This window comes from Sarcophilus harrisii, chromosome 2 (assembly GCF_902635505.1).
Source record: "Sarcophilus harrisii chromosome 2, mSarHar1.11, whole genome shotgun sequence".
Taxonomy (NCBI): Eukaryota; Metazoa; Chordata; class Mammalia; order Dasyuromorphia; family Dasyuridae; genus Sarcophilus; species Sarcophilus harrisii.
Window position 1 is genome coordinate 35,646,201 of NC_045427.1, and position 6,140 is coordinate 35,652,340.

At 38.0% G+C, this 6,140-nt stretch overlaps 1 long non-coding RNA gene across 1 annotated transcript in view; it reads right to left on the reverse strand.

Annotated features, from left to right (window-relative positions):
* LOC116421268 overlaps positions 1-6,140 on the reverse strand; it is a 71,888-nt gene that overhangs the window by 23,980 nt on the left and 41,768 nt on the right. The gene's annotated exons all lie outside the window — the stretch shown is intronic.

Genomic DNA, 6,140 nt, shown 5'->3' on the forward strand with positions numbered 1-6,140 from the left:
ACTAGTGTGAAGGATTAGAAAGGGGAGACATTAAAAGCAGGACTAATTAAGGAAAAATAATAATAATTAATAAGAGCCAGCATTTATATAATGTTTTAAGGTTTACAAAACACTTTACAAACATTTTCTCATTTGATCCTTGCAACAACCCTGAGGATAGATGTTATTATTATCCCCATTTACAAATAGAGAAAGTAAAGCAGACAGAAGGTAAATGACATGTCCAGGATCACAGAACTGGTTAAGTGTTTGAAGCTGGATTTGAATTCAGGTCTTCCTGACTCCTTGAGGGTTTAGCACAGTGCATGGCACATAGTATATAGTATATATGGTATATAGTAAATGTTTCCTGATTGACCCCAAGTCCAAGACTCTACATATTGAGTCACCCACCTGCCTCCATAATAAGGAGAAGTGATAAGGACCTGAAGTGGGACTGTGGCTGTGAGAGAATCACAAAGGTGATGGATGGAAGAAATTTGAGAAGGTAGACTCAACAAGAGCTGATTGGAGCAAGAAGAGAGAGTCAAAGATGAATACAAATTGAGGAATTGGGTGATTGAGACTAGAAGAGCTCTAAACCAAAGCTTCTCTATGAGGTCTTGTAACTGAATTGGGGGGTCATAAAATTATGATTAGTATATTTTTGCTTTACATACTTATCTTATATACCTATAAGCTCAGAGGTGCATAAAAATTTCTCAGGCAAAAAGAAATCATAAATGGAAAAAGTTTGAGAAGCCCTGATCTAAATAGAATGAGGGGAATTTGAAGGAGAAGCTAATTCAGCAAAAGGATAATATACTCCATATTAGACAAATTGAGTTTGAGGTGCCTACTGAACATACAAGTGGAGATGTCTAGAAGGCAGTTTGATGATATGAGACCAGTCTTAATGTACCAATAATTTTGGCTCTCATATTACAATGATGATTCACTCTTATTAAACCGTCAATCCATTTTTTAAAAAATGGATCTTGGGGTAATTAGGTGGCTCAGTGGACAGAGCACCAGCCCAGAAGTCAGGAAGACCTGAGTTCAAATCTGGTCTCAGACACTTAACACTTCCTACTGTGTGACCCTGGGCAAGTAGTCACATAACCCAAATTGCCCCAGCAAAAATAAATAGATAAATGAATGAATGAATGAATAATAGAGCTTTTCCCAGAGAGACTATTGTTTAATATACCTACTTCATCTCATACTTGTAATTTTGATTATTTTTTCCATAAGCATAAGATTTTATTTGCTGAAAATCTCTGAATTCCATCATTTTATATTCAGTGCATTGTTCTAACAAGTTGGGATTGACTTGAATCCCAATTTTGTCATCCAATGAGCTATCTGCCCCTACATAGTTTTGTGACATCTATCCCCTCTATCCAAGTCATTAATCAAAATGTTAAATGAGGAATCTAAGGCAAAACTTCGGGGACATTACAATAGAGCCCTCCTTCCAAAATGGCATTGCCCATTAATGACTACTCTATGGGTCTGACCATTTCATCAGATTGAAGTTCTTTTTCCTTCACTTTTTTTTTCCCCAGAGGCAATTGGCGTTAAGTGACTTGCCAAGGAAGTGTTAAGTGTCCGAGGCCACATTTGAACTCCGATCCTTCTGACTTTAGGACTAGTGCCCTATCCACTGCGCCATCTAGCTGCCTCAGATTAAAGTCCACCTAAAAGTGCCATCATTGAGCTCCCATCTCTCTACCTTGTCCAGGAGGATAAAATGAGAAACTTAATCAAATGCTTTGATGGAATCTAGATAAAATCTCTGAAGTTCCACTAAACCATCACTAGAGTGAACCTGTAGAAAAAAAAGAAAAAAAAATTGAGGTAATCTGACCAGACCTGTTCTTGATCCTGCCAAGCTAGATCTTGAGGATGACTATTTCCTTTTCTACCTATTCATCCTTTTAATTACACATTATAGAATTTTGTCAAGACTGAAAATCAAACTCACTGGCCTATAATTTGTAGTCTCTATGTTCTTCCTCTTTGTGAAAACAGAGGTAACATTTGCCTTTTCTAGTCCTTCTATCACCTCTCCATTTCTCCATGATCTTCAAAATCACTAAGGGTAGTTCATGAATTACATCTCCTTATTCTTTTAGTACCCTGAGAAATAGTTCACTACACCTGGTGATTTGTGGTCTCTTATTTGTAGTCCTTATTTGCATTTTTAACTTCCACGTGACCATTCTTTTTCTAATCCTTTCCAGTTTAAAAAAAAAAAATTTGTTCTATTGGAAAAGGGAAAAAAGTAAAATGAATTTAGTTCTGCCTTTCCTTCACAATCCATTGTCATCAGACATGTATCCCAAGCCCCAATTTATTCCATCTATGACCAATCAACCAATAAACATTTATTAAGTGTCTAATATGTTGCAAGCATCATAGTAAACACTTATTTTGTTGTTATGTTGTTGAATTGTTCTTTTTAGTTGTGTCTGATTCTTCATGACCCCATTTGGAATTTTCTCGGCAAAGATACCTGAATGGTTTGCCCTGTCCTTCTCCATTTACAGATGAGGAAACTGAGGCAAGCAGGGTCAAATGACTTGCCCAAAGTCACACAGTTGGTAAGTATCTGAGGCTGGATTTGAACTCAGGTAGGTGAGTGTTCCTGACTTCAGGTCTAGCACACTGTCCACTGTGCCAACTAGTTGCCTTGTTAAGCATCAGGATACCAAAACAGGTACCTCCATGAGTATAGATGGCCCCCCCATTTTAACTGCATCACACTTTCTGTGAATCTAGCTGGATATGGCACAGTTACTAGAAAGAAGAATAAGTATCAATGTGCTTCCTGTCCACCCCCAGTATTTTTTCACTTGTCAACCACAGGCTTATGTCACAATATTATAGAAGAATCCATGATGCAAGCTCTTTGAAAACAAATATGATTTTAACTTTGTCCCTCCCCAATCCCAGTCAAGCACACTACCTGGTGCCTAATAGAGGAATATGGAACTTGGAGACAGGAAAGCTTTCAATCCTGCCCCTTTGATAGAGAGCTGTGAGTAAATCTCAACTTCTCTGCACCTCAATTTCCCCATCTATAAAATGAGGATAATATTACATGTTATCAGATAGTCCAGTTAGCTAGAATGTAAAGTGTGTGAAAGGGAGTGATCAGTCTCGAAAGGTAAGCTATCAAAGTGTTAGAGTACAAAATGGAGAAAATTACTAACATATTGAAATGACTAATTCACACACAGTTGGTATGAAACTTAGAGGCAGCAATAGAGGAAGAAAGACCTTTACAAACCACAAAGACCAAGACCAGAAACTCTTAAGTGGATTCCGTGAACTTTTTCTTTCAAACACTTGGGTAACTGTATTTCAATATAACTAGCTTTCTTTTTGATTTTTTGTGTTGTATTTCCTGAGTTTAAAACAAAATCATGATCGTGAGAAGTGTTCCTAGATTTCATCAGATTGACAGAAGGGTCCAAGACACCAGAAAGGTTAAGAACCCCTGGTCTAGACAAACGTCCTCTATTATTAGCAGTTGAATGGAAATTGTAAAATGACATAATCATACTGGTCCATACTCTGACAAAAGGAAGTTTAGAAAGAGTAGGGGGGAAAATAGGAGGGAAACAGGACAAGAAGAAAGAGGAAGAAGGAACGATTCTACCCATTCTGGGGAGAATGGGCATTTCCGCCACTAAATGGGCACTACCAGTGACGTGATTAAACCCAAATTAGAACTTGATAACTGGAGCTTAGAGACATCATAAGGGAAATATAAATGCAGCCGGAAGCCCTAATTTTACAAATAAGAAAAGAGAAAGACCCAGGATATCAAAAGATTTGCTCAGCTCAATAGCCATATCACCCTGAGCAAGTCACTTAATCCCCAAACAAAAATACCAAAAAGAAAGAAAGAAAGAAAGAAAGAAAGAAAACAGAAAAGAAAAAAAAAAGATTTGCTCAGATACACATTTAATTAGATTTCCTTCTCCTTCCCCAATTCATCAACACTCTTCTATGTCATATACCATTCAATGAACCAATAATCTTTGTGAGAGACCTCAATCACATCCTGCTGCCTTTTGAATGATGGGTATGGACTCAGAACTCAATGTTTCCCTCCTTACAGTGGGAAACAGAAGGCATTGGTGAATATATTTCAGTGAGTACATTTTCAACTAATCATGTCTAAAAGCATAGTTGGGCAGTATGTTTGCAGGCTGATTGCCAGGCAAGTGATTGGATCGACTGCTTGGTTAACCATCACCTACTTATCACTTGACTATTATAATAGATGAAAAATTGACTCAATTGCCAGTCGTGCACAGACATGACCATAAGAATAGAGAGAGAGAACAAATATGATGTCAATGAATTGTTGGTGGACCTTAGAATTTGTGTAGAAATTCTGAGAAGTAGTTCACTGTACCTGGTGATTTGTGGTCTCTTAGTATATCCTTATTTGCATTTTTAACTTCCACGGGACCATTCTTTTTTCTAATCCTTTCCAGTTAAAAAAATTATTATATTGAAAGTGAAAACAAAAGTAAAATGAATTAAGTGAATACAAACTTAATTAGATTTCTGGGAATTCTGGGAAACAATATGGAATTAGGCTAAGAAAGTGACGAAAATGACCTTACCCTTTGACCCAGAGAATCCACTATGAGACAAAGACCCCAAGGAAGTCAAGAACCAAAAAAAGCTCCATATACACCAAATTATTTATAACAATTCTTTTTTTATAGTAGCAAGTAACTGTAAATGCAGAAACCTATCAATTGGGGAATGATTACTCACATTTTAATACAGCTGTCAATTATCAACAAGCATTTTTAATCATAAGCCAGGGACTGTGCTAAATGCCAGGTGCCACTAGGATTTCTTGCTATGGCCATGATGGATTGTCTAGCCAAGACTCTTCACTGGACAGGAGGAATTTGGGGAAACTCTTGGTAATTTTTGTTAAGAGTTCACCTGTTTCTGGGCACTGAACAATTATGTATCCTACTAATACCACCTACATTTATTTTGCAGAGAAGACTCAGTTTGTGAAAGGTTACAAGTGACTTGCCCAGGATCACCCAGCTAGTCATATACTTAAGGCAAAATTTAGGTGTAGGTCTTCCTCATTTTCTTCTCTAAAGCCCCTCTAGCATTTCGGAGAGAGTGCTGGGCTTGGAATCAGGAAGATCTAAATTCAAATGCTACTTCTAGTAGGTATAAAAAGTAGGTCTTTGAACCCAGACTTTTCCTGATTCAAAAATCAGCTCTCTTGCTCTTGGGTACCAGTGATATCCTTGTATTTCTCAGAACATCCAGGCTTGGATAAAAGCTGTGACAAATAAAACCATACCTCTTGTGATATTTATAATGTCTCCTCTCCCGATTCAAATACATCCCTACACACACACACACACACACACACACACACACACACACCCCAGTCATTTCTGTAATCAAGGGCATCTTTTGTCTCTCACCATCCCTATTATCTGCAGAGTTCTGAGCTCTCACGGGAGCAAAGTCTTTCACTCCACATAACCTCTCCTCCAGCATTTCAAAAGAAATCATCAAAGAATGTCACAAGAAGGAAGTAGTCTAGTGACCAATCAATGGCTACCTTAGCTAATTACTTACTATCCTTGACGTCTGGGAAATTTTCCTTGGAGGAGGAGTTAATACTTGACGGGCTAGAATGGGTGGAACCCCTGATAGTGAAATCTAGGGTTTTTCCTAGATTACCACAGAGTACAAAAAATTAATCATCCCAGGAATTCAATCTCTGAAGTGCTTTCCACTTGGAAAGGACAAGTGGTGAAATATCATGTGCAAGAAGCAGCTATCAGATGGGAGCATAGGGTCCATGAGGAAAACAATAATTAAAGATTAGAAAGGTAGATGAGAGGTGTATTTCGGGTAACTTTAAAGCTCATAGGAGATTTCTCAAGTGACCCGATCATTTTCATTCACCTGAACCCCCATGGCACTTGAAGCTTACACAGTGCTTGGCTATCATGCCTGAGTTAGAACCAGAAGAAAGGGTGATGATGGATGTCAAAATGTATTCATTGCTATGGGGAAACCAAGGCAGCAATGTCCCCCTTGTTCAGTCCTGTCCGACTCTGTAATTCCATTTAGGATCTCCTTGGCAAAGA